This window comes from Aotus nancymaae, unplaced genomic scaffold (assembly GCF_030222135.1).
Source record: "Aotus nancymaae isolate 86718 unplaced genomic scaffold, 86718_ANA_hifiasm-v0.15.2.pri h1tg000016l, whole genome shotgun sequence".
NCBI classification, from domain to species: Eukaryota; Metazoa; Chordata; class Mammalia; order Primates; family Aotidae; genus Aotus; species Aotus nancymaae.
In genome coordinates, this window is record NW_026988428.1 from 74819925 (window position 1) to 74839775 (window position 19851).

The window sequence follows — 19851 nt, forward strand, 5'->3', positions numbered from 1 at the left end:
CCAGGTTACAAAGAAAGAAAAAGTCTGACTCATACAATGAGAATGTCCCTGGAGTCAGGAAAAGGGAACTGAGGGGAGGGAGAAGCTGGGAGGAAAACTCTGATAAGGTCCCTTTTGAGATTAGGTTGCATTGCCCATTACCATGAGCCCTGCTTTCCTGAGGGTCAAGGGAGAAATTATTTTTCCACTATGTCGCTGAGGTAGTCCCCTTCCTGGCCCAAGCCTGCAAGATTGTCACCTAGGCTGGAGCCAGACATTGCTTTACTGAGCCTCCAAAATACTATTTTGTGTTAGAATGTGGGACTGGATTTCAAAGCGAGTTCCACGGTGAGCTGTGAAGATTTAGTCCAGGAGTTTCTAACCAAATCTTTGGTTTCATAAAGGCTCTTTAAGTCTGCTGCCTAGTTAGACTCTGAGATAGTTAATCAGTGTCTATTGCAAGCATTGTACTGATAGTGGGAGGGTTCTGAAAGAGAACTGTGGATGTTGACAACAGTAACTGCTACTACTAACTACCATTACTACTAAAATAATAATAATAGCCATATCCAAAACTATACAATTTCATGTCTGATACTGTCTCATTTATTCTCACCACAATCCTTTGCAGTAGGCATTATTATCCCCATATTTTTTGGGGGATGGAGTCTCACTCTGTTGCCAAACTGGAGTCTGGTGGCACGATCCCGGCTCACTGCAACCTCCGCCTCCCAGGTTCAAGCAATTCTCCTGCCTCAGCCTCCCAAGTAGCTGGGACTACAGATGCCTGCTACCACACCCAGCTAATTTTTGTATTCTTTAGTAGAAACAGGGTTTCACCATGTTGGCCAGGATGATCTTGATCTCTTGAGTACTTTTTGGCCGTGTGGACCCGTCTGCTGCTCGTGACTTTCTCAGTCCTCCTGGGGCTAGTATTAAGCTGAGATTTGTCCCTGGATGTAGCACTGACTCTTTAACCCTCACAGTAGAGATGCAAAACAGGCACGAGGAAAATGCAAGGGCAAGGGACCAGCTCACACAAGGCAGCCTCAGCTGTCAGATAAAAATCACCGTTCATTCCTGGAAAGGAGATCATTAATTGATGTGCATGATGTTCATCACAGGGTCAAACTCTCGTGAGGCCTTTACACCTGTTTTCTTTATTTCAAAGTTCACAGCTGATTCATAATGCTCAGAAACCTGAGTTGACAAATCATATTGAGAGAAACCTCTCAGTAATCATACTAATAAAACAGCTAGACATTTATTTTGTAACTGTACCATAGGCATATATATACATTTATATATAAATTTATCCCAATGCCATTCCTAAAGTAATATCATTGTTTCCCTTTTCTAGATGAGAAAATCATGGCACAGAGGAGTTTATTAACTTATGAAAGGTCACGCCGTAAATAGTATACAGTAAAAAAACAAGCCCACCAGCAGCCTGAAGCTAGAGCTATGCTCTCAATCACTCTATTTGTCCCCCCAGTCCCAGTAATCTCTCTGATCTCCTCATTGCTAGCTTTGTCCTGTGAAGTGTGGCACTACATGAGACATTACCCTAAAGGCAGAAAGAAACACATACGTGACACTAGAGAACATTTGTTTTTCTAGAAAATCAATTTCTTTGGCAAGCCCTGTGAATAAATGTGTTGGGGGTTCAGACAATGATATCCCAAAATATGGCACTTTGGCCTACAAAGTCCTTGAACTGTAGAACATTTGAAGGACCTCAGAAGTATAACCCAAAAATAAAATTCAAAGGCCCCTCACCAACCATCTGAATGGACTTCCTCCTTTTGGTCCAGGCACTGCAAATTCAACCTGAAAGACTGGTTCAAGCCATGATGGGAAGGCAGGGGTTATACATGTCTCATTATGCCCTCCTCTCTTTAGGAATCCAGGAAAAGTGGAACACGACTTAACATGAACACAGACTTTAAGTCTGATGAAAAGGATTTACTATGATCCTCTCTAAAGCTTGCTACCTGAAGGCTTCATCTGCATGATACAACTTTGGTCTTCGCAACTTCTTATCATAACCAAGACATTTCTTTCTGTTGATGATAAATATTTCAATCAATTGCCAACCAGAGAACTTTTAAATCTACCTATGACCTGGAAGCTCCCCCAACCTCCGGTTCAAGTTATGCCACTGTTCTGGACTGAACCAATGTATATCTTAAATGTATTTGATTGACGTCTCATGTCTCCCTAAAATGTATTTGATTGATGTCTCATGTTTTCCTAAGCTGTGCCCTGACCACCTTGGGCATATGTTCTCAGGATCTTCTGATGGCTGTGTCACAGGCAGTGGTCACTCATATTTGGTTCATAATAAATCTCTTCAAATATGTTACAGAGTTTAACTCTTCAGCAGCAGAAGCAAAAAGTCTCATTCTGACCGTCTTCTGCCCTTTTTCCTCCTGTTCCTTTTCTTTTCCCAAGGTAAGCCATAGGAATTAGAATTCCTCTTGCTCAAGGCAGGTCACAGAAACTAGAACTCCTCTGCCCCAAAGCCAGGGAGAAAACCTAAAAACGTGACTCTAACCTTGCCCCACTTTTCCATTTAGGAGCTAGTCATAAAGAAATTCTCTGACCCACCTTGTCTGGTAGTAGATTACAAGACCTTCTTTCCAGGAGTCTTGCTTTATAACCAAGAGGAAGGGATGCCCACAGAGATGCCAAGAAGAATCTGCACAGACAAGTCTTGCTCAGTTTCCCCACTCAGTCTGTTACCGTTAGATCATTCCCTTTTGGCCAATCAGATTTCTACATGGCTGCCCATTTTTCATTGGATTTAAGCATAAAAATAGACATTTTTTCTTAAGTCTCCAGTGCCACATAAAACTTTGATTAAGTAAATGTGTTATGCTTTCTCTTGTTGACCTGTTTTTCTTACAGAAATATTCATCGTGACCCTTAGAATGGGTTAAGAAAGGTATCACACATCTTTTCCAGCCCTACAAAGTGTAATACAAACACTGGGAATCTGGGAAACTAGAAACTCATTAAAAAAAAATTGCAGGCGATAACACCAGCAAACAATGGGATTCAGATGAGACAATAATGCAGTAAGTCATGGGCCAGTGGAAGAAGAGGACATTTTATCTGCACTGGCAACAGTATAAGAATATTTTCAACGATGAAGAAGTGAAAGATTTGACTTTCAAATGTGTGAAGTAAAATCTGAGGTCCTAGAGGAGAGCTGGACCGAGGAGATAAGAGGCAGGAGTGATCTACTTCCTCTAAAAGTTTTTACTTTTTCCTGACCACCAGAAAATAGGAATACTGCTTTCGATGTCCTTCCAAACTGAGGCAATGGTTAGCTTGTTTGTCCCTGTTCTACTCTCGGGGGCCCTCTTCCCTCTTCATATGTCAAAGGCAGTTGTCACTTTACTTTCAAATTTTTCCACCTTCTAAATCTGTTCCTATCTTGCCCTCAAATTTACCTCACACCAGCAGTCTAGTACATGGCAAATGCCATTATTTAACATATACAAATCATATGTTTTATATTAATATCATATGTATATTAATAAGTGAATGTCTAGATGACTTCTGACTACTAGTCTCTGAACTCACTTATAATCTTCTGAAAAATACTAGAATTTTCAAGACTCATACATGATGCATGTATCAATATTTTATTCCCTTTAATAGTTAAATAATATTTGATTATATGACTAAAGCACATTTTGTCTATTAATTTATCCATTGATGAACGTTTGAGTTTTTCCTATCCTTTGGCTATTATAAATAGTGCCGCTAAGAAAATAAAAATGGAAATAGTAAAAGAATTTTCATATGTATATGCTAAATAATTCTATTTTAGTTATGTATTGTTCTTTAAAACACCAAGTCCAAAACTCAGAGATACAAAACAACAATATTTTATTTTACTTAATTTTATTTAACTTTTATTTTAAGTTCTGGAGTACATGTGCAGAATATGGGGGTTTGTTACATAGGTAAACACGTGTCATGGTGGGTCAATGCACAGATCAACCCATCACCTAGGTATTAAGCCCACCATCTACTAACTATTCTTCCTGATGTTCCCCCTCCTCTGATCCCCCACTCTGACAGGCCCTAGTGTGTAGGGGGAAGCAGCAATGGAGGAAGGGTTTACAGTGTGCCTACACAAACTGGTTATAAGTAATGTATAAACGAAATCAGGAACAATAAACTGAGGAAGGCCGCAGAGGCCTCTGGGGAGGAAGGCCTCTCTATTGCCAGCAGGTTCCCAGGTGCAGAGTGACCTAAGCTCTGATATTCTAAACATAGTGCCCAAGGACATAGCACTTCCTTGAAGCACTGAAATGTAACCAGACTTGTAGGCTCCTTGCAAAGCCCGCTCCCACCAGCTGCACTGTCTATTGATAAGCATACGCTTTTAACTCATGAGAAACTCATATAAACCGCCACTGCTATCAGTTTTATGTTTGACGCACAGCCTCCCTGCACCGATTCACCCTACCACCTGTACTATCGATAAAAGTGATTGTTTTCAATAAATATTGTGGAAACCAGAGCTCAAGGCCTTCTCTGCCTCTAGTACAAAGTGATGGTCCCCTGGTCCCACTTGCATTCTTAATCTGTCCTTTTCTCATTCCTTTGTTGCCATCTAACTTGGGGTACCCATGGATGTGGTGTGGAGGCTGGTTCCCTACATGAGTGTGTGTAAAACAACAGTATTTTATTATGCTTCCAGATTCTGTGGGTCAGGAATTCAGACAGGGAACTATGGGAAGGCTTGTCTCTGCTTCAAAATGTCTGGCCCTTCACCTGAGAATATGTAGACAGCTGACTATGACTCAAGTGGCAGTGGCTGCAATAACCAAGCAGATCTTTGCTCTCCTGCCACTGGACTTGGATGATTTGGAGTATGGGCTCACTTGGAATGGTTGACTATATTGCCTACACGTGGCCTCCTGGTGTGGCTTGGGCTTCCTCACAGCATGCTGGTCTCAGCTTTGTTAGACTTCTTATGAACTGGTTAAGGACCTGCATGTTCTTCACGTGTATCTCCAAAACCTAAAATGCAATTTAAAAAAAAGAACTGTAAGAGGAAACTTTCCAGTGACTAAGGGAAAAACCATACAGTTTTTCTCGATAGCCTTAGAAATTACATAATGTCATTTCCACCACGCGTTATTGTTTAAAGCAGTTACAAGCCCACACAGCTTTAAGAGAGAGGTCTGCGGACCCTAGGCCTCAAAAGGAAGAGGATCAAAGAGTTTGAAGCCATGTTTCAAAACTGCCACAGACTCTAAGCGCTCCTGATATAACATTAGAAAGCAGATTTTTCTGTATTTACTTAAGCTTTGGGTACTTTATACGTAATATGTATGGGTGAGGTGAGTAATGAAGGTAAACTGTCATTTTAGATATTTGTGTCATGTGATAGGAACGTGCCTCTGAAATCTCTGACTTGAGGGAGCATAATTGGCTGCAGAAGGGCAAATATGCATTACAAATAAAGAGGCTTAATTATCTCTGTTACAAATAAGCACCCTTAACTCTCAGCCTAACTTCAGTGGGCACCAGGCTCCAAGTAGCAAAACTATCTCCTGCATAAAGATATGTGTTTATTTTTCCTTTGTTTAAAGTCTATTAACTAACACAGATGGCCACCCCAATTTCCAGGTAAATTTAGGATAAACTGTGTGTAATAAACAGTGCTGCCACGTCCTCTTTCCTGGGGATTATTTATCATTTAACTTGAGAAAACGTATGTATTGGGTCGTATGCATATATTGGCTATATAAAAAAGGATGACATCTCTTTCTGTGTTTGCAGTCCCTTAGTAGGTTGCGTGTAATGTATACCAAATTCTGGCTTAATAGTTATTTAATAAGAAAACTATTTTTTTCCTACTACCTTTGTAGAGAGACTTTCTGGGTTGGGAGAAGACTTTGCTTTTAATCATGTTTCCCCAACAGCTAACAAGTACAGCACCTATGCTATGACATCTATCACCCCATTCGTTTCCACGAGCTGCTTCCAGCCGAAGACTAAGAAGGGGGAAGATTCAATGGCAGACCTGCTCCTGGGAGACTCAGGACTCCTCTAATTTGCACCTTGGGCTTATTGCCTACCAGACATCTTGAAATTTTCTCAGAACTGCATTGCAGACTTTCCTTCTTTCCCTCCCTCTCCCTTTCACAGGGGTCAGACTGACACCCTGGTACAACAGGTCTGCTCACCTTTTGCTCTCCCCTTGTTTTCTCAGACAGGCATTTATCCTAATGACTGCCTTGCTTCTCAGGAGATCCACAAAAACACCGTATTTTCTACATGGGCTTAATGTTTCTAGCTTATGACTAAGGTGAATGAATAAAAAATATTTAAATCTTAAGGAAAACAGATGCAAAAAATATTTCAAAATTTATCTCTATTTTGTATTTTAACAAATCAGATTTCAAATCCTAGTTGATAACTTTACAAGGAAATTATAAACTGTCACAGCAGCAGGTAATATAATATCTGCCTTGAAAATGACTAGCTGAGATTCTGAGAGAAATAAAGGTAGTTTTTTTTCAAAGATAATTGTCTCGGAGTACACTGGAGGCATTCCATTCTTTTCCAGTGTTACTCAATACTACAGGATAAAGAAACATATTAAACATTAAGACTTTGGATGGGCAATTTCCAGAATATTTCTGCTGTGCTCAGTAATTTTACATGTGGGCTTAAATGTAAACTGAGGAAATTTTGTACAATAAGAATGTAAGGATAAAGTTGACATCCTCTAATATCTATAATTTCATTTCTGCTCCTCTTTATTATATACTATTTGAGCAACATGATTATAAAGAGAATTATTCTAATCTAGATAGCACTGTGGCACTGATTTTTGCTCTTGTGTTGCATTTTTCTATCAGTCATTCATTTTTTTTCTGATTTTATGGAACAGCAAACTGAAATAGGCTTCTCTCTGTGTCCTGAGGAACCTTCAGTGTTGCATAAATATTTGGAGATCTACATCCTCATAAACACACCTGAATTGTTTGGTGATTCTCTCAAAAATGAAGACAACAAATAACTCAATGCACATCTCTTTCATTTAACACAACTTATTTTATTATGTCCTGTGATAGATCTTTGAGCTTCATTGAAATTATCTACCTGAAATAGGGTAAAAGAAAATAATTTCACTGTTTCTGTCAGAATTGTAACTATGTAATCCATGGTGAAATTAAATAATACTATCATATAATAGTAACAATAAAATTAGATGGATAATGCATTTTATGTTAAGCAATATAATGAACATTTTAGCTTTCTCCCACTTAATTTACATTATGTTGATTTGATAAAAGTATATAAAAATATACAATCAACAGAGTAATGATACAACCTCTAGAATAACAGAAAATATTTGAAAATTATTAACCAAGGAATTCATATCCAAAATATAGAAGTAACTTAGCCAAAAACACAAATAATTAGATTAAAATATATGCAAATGAACTGAATAGATATCTCTAAAAGAAGACATATAAATGGCCAATAGGTATATAAAAAGGTGCTCAATATCACTAATTATCAGAGAAATGCAAATAAAAACCTCAATGAGATACTAGTTCATTCTAGTTTTAATGACTATTTTCAAAAAGATAAAATAACCCACAAATGCTGTGAGGATGTGGAGGAGGAACTCTTACACACTGTTGGTATGAACATAAATTAGTTTAGTCATTATGGAGAACAGCATGGAAGTTCTTAAAAACTAAAACTACAACTACCATATGATCCGGCAATCCCACTGCTGGGTATATATCCAAAGAAAAGGAAATCAGTATATCAAAGTCATATCTGCACTCCCATGTTTTTTGCAACACTATTCATAACAGCCAAGACATGAAATCAACCTAAGTGTCTATTGACATTTGAATGGATTAGAATGTATAGTATATAGACATAATAAATGGAATACTCTTTAGTCATTAAAAGAAGGAAATTTTCTCATTTATGTAGCATCCATGAGCCTAGAGAACATCTGTTAAGTGAAATAAGTCAGATACAGAAGAACAAATGTCACATGTTCACACTTATATATGGAAGCTAATAAAGTTGATTCCATAGAAGTAGGGAGCAGAATAATGGTTCCTAGAGATGTGATAGTGGAGAAGGCAGAGGGAGATAGCCAAAGATTGGTTAACAAATACAAAATCATTGCTAGATAGAAGGAATAAGTTCTAGTGTTCTATAGCACAGTAGGCTGACTGTAATTACAACAATTCATTGTATTATCTTTTCAAAGAGCTAGAAAACAAATTTTGAATGTTCCCAACATAAGGAAGTACTAACTAATTGAGAAATGGATATGCTAATTGCCCTTATTTGATCATTACACATTGTATACATTATTCATATATCACACTGATTCCCATAAATAAGTACAATTATGTTGATTAAAAATAATAAAATAGGGCAAAAAAATAAGCAATCCAAGTAACAAAAACTGGACAAGCTAAAATACAGCGAAGTGGAGGACAAATCACAGTACAATGTGTATATACATATATGTGTGTGCATATATGTATACATGTATACGTATATGCAGATGTATATGCATCTATATCTGCGTATATGGACATACACATAACAGATAGTACTAAAGATACTCATGACTTTTTAAGCATTTTTCCCTCAAAACAATGTAACTTTAACAAAATTGTGTGGAAAAATGTGAAGACTCTCATATCTCAAAAACATTTTTTTCATGGCTCACTACACTACATGATCGATCACTTCGACCTCCCTGGTCTCAGGTGATCCTCCCACCTTCACCTCCTGTGTAGCTAGGATTGCAGGCATGTACCACCAGACCTAGTCCAGCTAATTTTTGTACTTTTGGTAGAGTCGGGGTTTTGGCATGTTGCCCAAGCTGCTCTCAAACTCATGGGCCCGACAATCTGTCTGCCTCAGCCTCCCAAAGTGCTAGAATCTTGTTTTTAAGGAAACAAAAGAAGTTCACTGTTTTCATGTTTAGTTTGGGGTGCTTATGTTTCATCAAAAGACATGTTTTAAAATGTGTTTAAAATATTACTGACGGATGATCTAAAAGGCTTGCATCTTTATAGCATGGGGTGGGAAGCAGTGAGGGAAGTTTTCCTGAGAATTATAATACTCATATTAGGTTCATATATTGCCCACTAAGTTTCTTGAAAATTTCAAACTCTGTATTTTACTTTGTAATGTAGCAACCTACACTGTGACTGCTTTATAATTAATTAGTGCAAGGATTGCTGATTTTACCTACACATTGAGTTATTTTAATGTGGTGAAAGGTTTCTGTTTCACTCTTCAGATTTGTAAATCAAATGAAACACATCGTTGGAAAAGGAGAAATAATTTTATTCAAAAGAATGAAAATTAGTCTGTGTCTTTATTTACATGTTATCAAATGATAATTTGGCTTATGAATCATTTTTCTATAAAGAAATGTACAGTTTGTAGATGACAGCTGGACCAAGACTGGACATTCTTAGCAGAAGTAGTTGGAATTTTTCAATGAATGTTACAGAGAGTGATTTTCACTACCTTACTGCAGTTTGCTAAACTTTATAGCTAAAAAGAAGAGCCACGATAAAATAAAAATAATAATAAACAAATGTAAGATCTATGTTATTATCCAGTGAGCCATCTGAAAATTAGTCACTCAACAAACTACAGATCAGAATTTTCTCTTTGTAGCTATGTTGAATACATTGGAGAAGGTTTTCATGATTGTAATAGGTGGGGAATTTATAAAAGGTGTGTAGGAAATTAATTCACTTGGACTCACAAATTGCATTGCCTGGATGAGAAATCAGAAGTTATGCATGGTTGGCTTCGTTCTTACTAGTTTGGCCTTAGGCAGAATCAGTGCTCTTCTATTAGAAAATCCCTGATGCTAGAGAAAGATAACATATCCTTACCATTGTCCAAAGACTGACCAACCACTTGTGCACTTGATTTGCTATGTGTCTTGCTGTCTTTTAGTTTCTAAAAATTGTCAATTTCTCTGACCTCTTTTACCTTTGGCTAAAATGGAGAATTAACAAGGTAGCTTCCACACTTTCACTGGTATCTACCTTTTCTGTTTATGAGCTTTCCTTTGCTGTACAGTTTTGATGTCTTACGGTATCATGTCCAAAAAAATATGAAAGACATATGACTGGGTTACTCGATGTAAGTAATAATAAAAATGTTAATGATATGATCATCATTATTGAATCCCTCCCTTCTTTCTCTGTTTCCTTGATTTTCTTTTTCTTGTTACTCCTTTCTTAGGTTCAATGTCAGGGATTCCAGAGACCTCAGGATTCAGGCCCAATTCAGAGCCAAGAAAACTGTTTTCCTTTTTTGTCTTGTTGCTCTATAACAATTTGTCTTTTTCATGACATTTAGGGGTTATTTTTTTGCTACAGAACAAACTGGTTGTGATATCTGGTTTATAATAGGAAGTCAGTATCCTTTGGGTCACTCTTATGTTGTGATTTTTGGATACAGCCAAATGAAGAACGCTTTCTTGTGGATTCTCTGGCACCCGAAGTGTGGACTGAAAGGACAGGCACTTTTAGCTACACAGGTAGGCCTGAGAGAGAAATCAAAAACAAGTCTTGGTGGAATCTTCCTTGCTTCACTAGAGTCTTCTTTTTGTACGTGTACTGTGTCACTGAGTACCATTTAAATTCTTCCTGAGCCTGGACAGCCCTCTAAAATAGTTTTTAAATTATTTTAAAGAGAAAATAATCACCTCTGTGAACTGTTACAACTTTCGTATATATATTAAAAAAAAGAGGTGTGAATAAGTTGTACTCCACTCACAGATCTACAGAAAGTAGAGGTTAGAAATTTAACAGAAGTAAGCAAAATTAGAATAACAAACACTTATTTCCTCTAGGTAACAATCTTGTCTCTGTAATAATATGGATTTAGCCATTTACTTTATGTTTTAATACTCTTTTACAATAAATTGCATTTGTGAATATTTTTGCTGCTGGTGTAACTGCAGAAATTAGTCTAGAATTTGTGGAAGCTGTTAAAACCCCTTCATGAGAGCCCAGTTCCTATTGTACAATCTAAGGGATGTAGAGCTATTATTTCTAGAATGCACATCTCAAGATGGTACATAGGAAACTGGATGAGTAAGACTTTATTAGTCATATACTGATTATTGCTGAAAGTGGGTGATAATTACATCAGCTTTATTATATCATTTTCTCTACCTTTGCATATTTTGAAGTTTTTTTTTTTTTGAGACGGAGTTTCGCTCTTGTTACCCAGACTGGAGTGCAATGGCGCGATCTCGGCTCACTGCAACCTCCGCCTCCTGGGTTCAGGCAATTCTCCTGCCTCAGCCTCCTGAGTAGCTGGGATTACAGGCACGTGCCACCATGCCCAGCTAATTTTTTGTATTAGTAGAGACGGGGTTTCACCATGTTGACCAGGATGGTCTCGATCTCTTGACCTCGTGATCCACCCGCCTCGGCCTCCCAAAGTGTGAAGTTTTTAATAATAAGAAGTTAAATCTAAATTATTAATAATGGTTTTGATCTCATTTTTTTCTGCCATAAAATGTAGATAAGAAAATATGATATGAAGCAAATAAGGCAATTAATTTCTTGGAAATGGTTGTTTTATAAGTTATGCCTGGAAGCTAAAAGTAGGAAATTGCCTTAAGATTTTTTTGCATATCTGTTTATCCCAAACCGCCAACACCGATCTGAAAGCTCACCCTCAAGGAGGAGTCCTTCAGTGAAAGGCAGAGCAGTGCTGCTAATATAGGCAAGACCACTACACCATACAAAAAATTCAGACATTGCCCCTCTTTTATGCCAGCCTCTCCAGATGAGGACATTATAGGGAAGGTGGTAAGATCTCTGAGTAATTTCAAATGCTGATGCCAGTGAGGCAGAGGCTGCCATCTACCACTTGCAATTATTTGAGGAACTCCACCGCCTGGCGCCCATTACCGGTGACCCCACAGAAGCCACCGCCGTGGGTGCCGTGAAGGCCTCCTTCAAGTGCTGCAGTGAGGCCATAATCGTCCTCACCAAGTCTGGCAGGTCTGCTCACCAGGTGGCCAGATACTGCCCACGTGCCCCTATCATTGCTGTGACACAGAATCCCCAGACAACTCGTCAGGCTCACCTGTACCATGGCATCTTCCCTGTGCTGTGTAAGAACCCCGTCCAGGAGGCCTGGGCTGAGGACGTGGACCTCCGGATGAACTTGGCCATGAATGTTGGCAAGGCCCGAGGTTTCTTCAAGAAGGGAGATGTGGTCATTGTGCTGACCGGGTGGCGCCCTGGCTCCGGCTTCACCAACACCATGCGAGTTATTCCTGTGCCGTGATAGACCCCAGAGTCCCTCCTCCAGCCCCTGTCCCACCCCCTTCCCCCAACCCATCCATTAGGCCAGCAACGCTTGTAGAGCTCACTCTGGGCTGTAATGTGGCACTGGTGGGCTGGGACACCAGAGAAGAAGATAAATGCCTCAGTGAAACATGGCTGTGTTTACAGCCTGCTCTGGTGGGACAGCCCAGAGCCTGGCTGCCCGTCATGTGGCCCCACCCAGTCAAGGGAAGAAGGAGGAATGCAGGACTGGAGGCCCCAGGAGCAAGATGGCAAGAGGGTGACAGCTTCCTTTCCTGTGTGTACTCTGTTCAGTTCCTTTAGAAAATGGATGCCCAGAGGGCTCCCAACCCTGGTCTGGGGTCAGGAAACAGCCAGTGAGTTAGGGGCCTTAGCGCACAGAGCAGTTGTTCCATTTAAGCCGACTCTGGCCCTGGCCTTTATTGCTTCCCCAACCCCCTGGGCCTCCCCAGTTCACACCTGTCCCCGCCCTCCACTCAGCTGTCCTGCGGCAAACACTCCACCTTCCGTTTTCCCCCAGTACTGCAGCGCCTCCAGGCCTGTTGCTATAGAGTCATTAGACTTCCTCTTGTTCTGTTCCTCAGAGGTCTGGTCTACGGGCCTCTGAAGAGAAAACAGGTCTAGCCAAGACGGGGCAAAATGGGGAGGGGGTGAGCCAGGCCTGACCTGAGCTAAGCACCTGCCCCAGCTCCACACTTATCTTTCTTTTGTTTTTATTTTACCTCTGTGTTTAAAGCACTGTGTGACGTAGCTCCTTAGAGATATAACTTACTGTCTACTCAAAAAAAAAAAAAGAAAAAAGAAAAGAAATGTAAATCAAAACCAGAATGAGATACCATCTCACACCAGTTAGAATGGTGATCATTAAAAAGGAAACAACAGATGCTGGAGAGGATGTGGAGAAACAGGAATACTTTTATACTATTGGTAGGAGTGTAAATTAGTTCAACCATTGTGGAAGACAGTGTGGCAATTTCTCAAGGATCTAGAACCAGAAACACCATTTTTCCCAGCAATCTCATTACTGGGTATAATCCTAAAGAATTATAAATCATTCTAGTATAAAGACACATGGACATGTATGTTTATTGCAGCACTATTCACAATAGCAAAGACTTGGAACCAACCCAAATGCCTATCAATGATAGACCAGATAAAGAAAATGTGGCACATACACACCATGAAATACTATGCAGCCATAAAGAAGAATGGATTCATGTCCTTTGCAGGGACTGGATGAATCTAGAAACCATCATTCTCAGCAAACTAACACAGGAACAGAAAACCAAACACTGCATGTTCTCACTCATAATTGGGAGTTGAACATTGAGAACACATGGACACAGGGAGGGGAACATCACACATTGGGGCCTGTTGAGGGGTGGGGAGATAGGGGAGGGATAGCATTAGGAAAAATACCTAATGTAGATGATAAGTTGATGGGTGCAGCGAACCACCATGGCATGTATATAACTATGGAACAAACTGCACATTCTGCACATGCGTCCCAGAACTTAAAGCATTAAAAAAAAAAAAAGAATTGTAATCCCTAATGCTGCAGGTGGGGCCTGGTGGGAGGTGTTTGGATCATGGGGGCAAATGTCTCATAGCTTGGTGTATGGGAGCCATCATCCACCCCCCGTCTTCTTGCTCCTGCTTTTGCTATGTTAAGTGCCCATTCCTGCTTCACCTTCCGTTATGACTATAAGCTTCCTGAGGTAGCTGAGAGGTTGATGAGACGCTGATGCCAAAGCTCTGCTTTCTGTATAGCCTGCAAAACTGTGAATGAATTCAATCTGTTTTCTTTATAAATTAAAAAAAAAAGAAAATCATGGATTAAGTGATCTTTCTATTACAGTATTTTCTGTTATTCCCTTAGTACCTTAAAAAATGTAATGAACTTCCCTAGGTGCATGGCTTTTATTATATGGTTTAGGCAAAGTAAAGTGTTCATAGTTTGTAAATCGAAATTTTCAGAGCTAGACTAAGTGACTTCCTAGCAAACATTCTTAACTTTTTTCTTCATATTCAAATGCCTTTATTGTTTATTCTCTTAATAAAAAGGGTACCAAGGGAATAAAAATAGATGAAAACTATTTTAACTGGAGTAAGATGATATCTCATTATAGTTTTGATTTTCATTTCTCTGATGATCGATGACGTTAAGCACTTTTTCATATGCCTGTTTGCCATTTGTAGGTCTTCTTTTAAGAAATGTCTCTTTGGATATTTTGCCCATTAAACAAATTGAATCATTAGATTCTTTTTCCTATAGGGTTGTTTGAGCTCCTTAGATATTGTGGTTATTAATCACTTGTCGGATGGGTAGTTTGCAAATATTTTCTACTATTCTGTGAGTTGTCTCTTCACTTTGTTGATTGTTTCCTTCACTGTGCAGAAACATTTTAACTTGATGTTATCCCATTTATCCATTTTTACCTGTGCTTTTGGTGTATTACTCAGGAAGTGTGGGCCCTAAACAATGTCCTGAAAAGTTTCCCCAATGTTTTCTTGTAGTTGTTTCATAGTTTGAAGTCTTAGATTTAAGTTTTTAATGTATTTTAATTTGATTTTGCATATGGCAAGAGATAGGGGTCTAGTTTCATTCTTCTGCATATGGATAACCAGTTTTCTCAGGATCATTTATTCTCCAGTGTTCGTTCTTGGCCCCTTTATAGAAAATGAGTTCACTGTAGGTGTATGGATGCATTTGTAGGTTCTCTATTCTGTTCTGTTGGTCTCTGTACCTGTTTTTATGCCAGTACTATGCAGTTTTGGTTACTACAGCTCTGTACTATAATTTGATGACAGACAATGTGATTCCTCCAGTTTTGTTCTTTTTGATCAGGATAGCTTTGGCTATTCGAGGACTTTTCTTTTTATATAAATTGTAGGAATGTTTTTGCTAGTTCTGTGAAGAATGTCATTGGCATTTTGATAGGGATTGCATTGAATTTGTAGATTGCTTTGGGTAGTATGTACATTTTAACAATATTGATTTTTGCAATCCATGAACATGGAATATCTTCCACTTTTTTGGTGCCCTCTTCAATTTATTTTATTGTTTAATAGTTTTCTTTTCTTTCTCTTTCTTTTTTTTTTTTTTTTTGAGACAAAGTCTCACTCTGTCACCCATGCTGAGTGCAGTGGTACCATCTCAGCTCACTGCAAACTCCACCTCCCAGTTTCACATGATTATCCTGCCCCAGTCTCCTGAGTAGCTGAGACTACAGTTGTATGCCACCATGCCCAGCTAATTTTTGTATTTTTAGTAGAAATGGGGTTTTGCTGTGTTGGCCAGGCTAGTCTCAAACTCTTGACCTCAAGTGATCCACTCACCTTGGCCTCCCAAAGTGCTGGGATTACAGGAATGGGCTACCACCCCAGGCTTTTATAGTTTTCATTATAGAACTCTTTTATTTCTTTACTTAATTCCCAGGTATTTAGTTTTATTTTTGGCTATTGTATATGAGATTACTTTTTTGTTTCTTTTTCAGATTGTTCACTGTTGACATATAGAAATCCTACTGATTTTTTTTTTTTTTTTGAGACGGAGTTTCACTCTTGTTACCTAGGCTGGAGTGCAATGGCGCGACCTCGGCTCACCGCAACCTCCGCCTCCTGGGTTCAGGCAATTCTCCTGCCTCAGCCTCCTGAGTAGCCGGGATTACAGGCACGCGCCACCATGCCCAGCTAATTTTTTGTATTTTTAGTAGAGACGGGGTTTCACCATGTTGACTGGGATGGTCTCGATCTCTTGATCTGGTGATCCACCCGCCTTGGCCTCCCAAAGTGCTGGGATTATAGGCGTGAGCCACCGCACCCGGCCCTACTGATTTTTATACATTGGTTTTGCATCCTGCAACTCTGATGAATTATTTTATCTGTTCTAATGATTTTATGGTGGAGTCTTTAGGTTTATCCAAATATAAGATATCATCATCTGCAAAGAAGTATAATTTGAATTCTTTCTTTCCAATTTGGATGCCCTTTATTTCTTTCTCTTGTCTAATTGTTCTACCTAGGACTTCTAGGACTATGTTGAATAACACAGTGGTGAAAGTAGGCATGCTTGTTGTGTTCTTGATCTTGAAGAAAGGGGTTGCAATTTTTCCCCATTCAGTATGATGCTAGCTGTGGGTCTGTTATATACAACTTATATTATGTTGAGGTATGTTCCTTCTATATCCAGTTTTTTTTGGCATTTTTGCCATGAAGAGATGTTGAATTTTATCAAATACTTTTGTGGCATCAATTGAAATAATTATATAGATTTTGTCTTTCATTTCATTGATGTGCTGTATCATATTGATTAATTTGTGTATGTTGAACCACCTGTGCATCCCTGGGATAAAAATCCCACTTGGTCATGATAAATAATCTTTTAAATATATTGTTGAATTTGGTTTGCTAGTTTTATTTTGTTGATGATTTTTGTATTCATGTTCATCTGAGGTATTGGCCTGTAATTTTCTTCTGTAATTTTCTTTTTATGATGTGTCTTTGTCTTGTTTTGGTATCAGGGTAATATTCACCTTATAGAATGAGTTTGGGAGTATTCCCTTCCTCCTCATTTTTTAGAATAGTTTGAGTAGGATTGATATTAGTTTTTCTTCAGTAAATAGAATTTATCAGTGAAGTCATCATGGCCCAGACTTGTTTTATTATTATTATTGCTTCTATCTCATTGCTTTTTGTCTGTTCAGGTTATAGATTTCTTCCTGGTTTCATCTTGATAGACTGTGTGTGTTTAGAAATTTATGCATTTTTTCTAAATTTTCCCATTTTTTGGCATATAGTTGCTCATAGTAGTCACTAATGAACCTTTTTCATTTCTGATTTTATTTGTTTGAATCTTCTCTCTTTTTTCTGTTAGTCTGGCTCAAAAAAGGCTTGTCAATTTTGTCTTTTCAGAAAACATTTTATTTCATTTTTTTTCTTCACTTCAAATCTCTTTCTTTCTGCTCTGATCCTTATTATTTCTTCTACTAATGTTGGGTTTGCTTTGCTCTTGTCTTTCTAGTTCTTTAAGACACATCATCACGTTGTTTATTTGAAGTTTTTCTTCTTTTTTGATGTAGGCATTTACCGCTGCAAACTCCCCTCTTAGTACTGCTTTTGCTGTATCTCATAGACTTTGGTATGTTGTGTTTCTGATATCATCTGTTTCAAGAAAGTTTTCAATTTTCTTATTGATTTCTTCATTGAACTACTACTTTTTAGGAGTATATTGTTTAATATCTATGTGTTTGTGTAGTTTCCAAAGTTGCTCTTATTATTGATTTCTAGTTTTATTCTATTGTGGCCATAGAAAATGCTTGATATTATTTCAATTTGTGAATGTTTTAAAACTTGCTTTGTGATCTGGTCTATCCTTGAGAATGACTCATGTACTGAGGAGAGGAATGTGTATTCTGTAGCCACTGGATGAAATATTCTTTAAATATCAAGTAGGTCCATTTATTCTACAGTACAGATTAAGTCTGATGTTTTGTTGTTGATTTTATGTCTGGAAGATCTGTCCAATGCTGAAAGTAGGATGTTAAAGTCTCCAGCTACTATCGTGTAGAGATCTATCTCTGATAATATTTGCCTTATATATTTGGGTGCTCCAGTGTTACTTTCTGGATGCACGTATATTTACAATTGTATTCTGTTGCTGAACTAACCCTTTTATCAATATATGGTGACATTCTTTGTCTCTTCTTACAGGTTTTGTCTTGAAATCTATTTTGCATAATAGTGTATCACCTCCGGCTCTTTGGTTTTCACTGTCATGGAATATTTTTTTCCAACCCTTTATTTTCAGTCTATATGTGTCTTTATAGATGAAGTGTTCTTCTTGTTGGCAACAGATCATTGGGTTTTGCTTTTTCATTCCTTAAGCCACTCTGTGTCTTTTGATTGAAGAGTTTAATCCATGTACATTGAATATTATAATTGACAAGTAAAGACTTACTCGTGACATTTTGTTATTTGCTTTCTGGTTGTTTTGTGGTCTCCTCTTTCTTCTTTCCTTCTTGCAGACTTCCTTTTACTGAAGGTGATTTTCTTTGGTGGTATGATTAATTTCTTGCTTTTAATTTTTTTGTGTATTCATTCATTATATGTTTTTCCATAAGAGATTACCAAAAGGTTTACAAACTTATCTTTTAACACATTATTTTAAACTTATGACAACTTTACACTGATTGAGTAAACATACAAATAAACAAACAAGCAAAAAGAAAACTAATAAAAACTCTACACTTTAACTTTGTCTCTATATTTTAACTTTTTGTTGTTTTTATGTCTCATTGTACTGTGTCTTGAAAAGTTGTAATTATCTTTTATTGTTTCATTGTTTAGTCTTTCTACTTATGATAAGAGTATTTGACATACCACAATTACAGCGTCATAATGTTATGTTTTTCTGTATGCTATTTCCAGTGAGTTTTGTTATGTTCAGATGATTTTGTATTGTTCATTCATATCCTTTTCCTTCAGATTGTATCTCACTACCCCCAGTTCCAGGAGGACCAGCACAGTCCCTCTCTCTCCATGGGCTTGGGGTGGGACCACAAGCAACCCTGTGTCTACTACCACTGGGACTGTGCTGGTTCTGACCTAAAGTCAGAACTGAGTCTCTCCCAAGGCCCAAAACTCCCTTTAGCATTTCTTGTAGGACAGTTCTCGTGTTGGTGAATCCCTCAGTTTTTGTTTGTCTTGGGAGATCTTTATTTCTCCTTCATACTTAAAGAATACTTTCACCAGATGTACTATTCTGGCATAAAAGTTTTTCCCTTCAACACTTTAACTATGTCATGCCACTCTCTCCTGGGCTGTAAGGTTTCCACCAAAAAGTCTGCTGCCAGACGTATTGGAGCTTCATTGTGTGTTATTTGTTTATTTTTTCTTGCTACCTTTAGAATCCTTTCTTTAGTTATCCTTTGGGAGTTTGATTATTAAATGCTTTGAGGTTGTCTTCTTTGGGCTAAGTCTGCTTGGTGTTTTATAACCTTATTCTTTTTGAATATTGATGTATTTATCTTGGATATTGATATTGAAGTTATCTGATATTATACCTTTGAATAAAGTTTCTACTCCTATCTCTTTCTCTATCTTCTCTTTAAGGCCAATAACTTAGATTTGCCCTTTTGGGGCTATATTCTAGATGTATAGGCATGCCTCATTCTTTTTTATTCTTTTTTCTTTTGTCTCTTCTGACCACGTATTTTCAAATAGCCTGTCTTCAAGTTCATTCTTCATTTTGCTTGATCAATTCTGCTATTAAGATACCCTGATGGTTTATGTGAGGGTTATTGCCAAGTTTAAAATGAGGAAACTGAGACCAGCACAAGAAGATTCAACGTGAATTTATTCAGCTGCCGGGTGAGGTTCTGTGGTCCAACAGGAGGCGCTGGAGAAGTCGCACGGAGTCCTCTCAGACGTGGGGTTTTATAGGGAGTGGAGGCATTTGATTGGTTGAGGAAGAGCAGGACGTGGACGTGGCAAG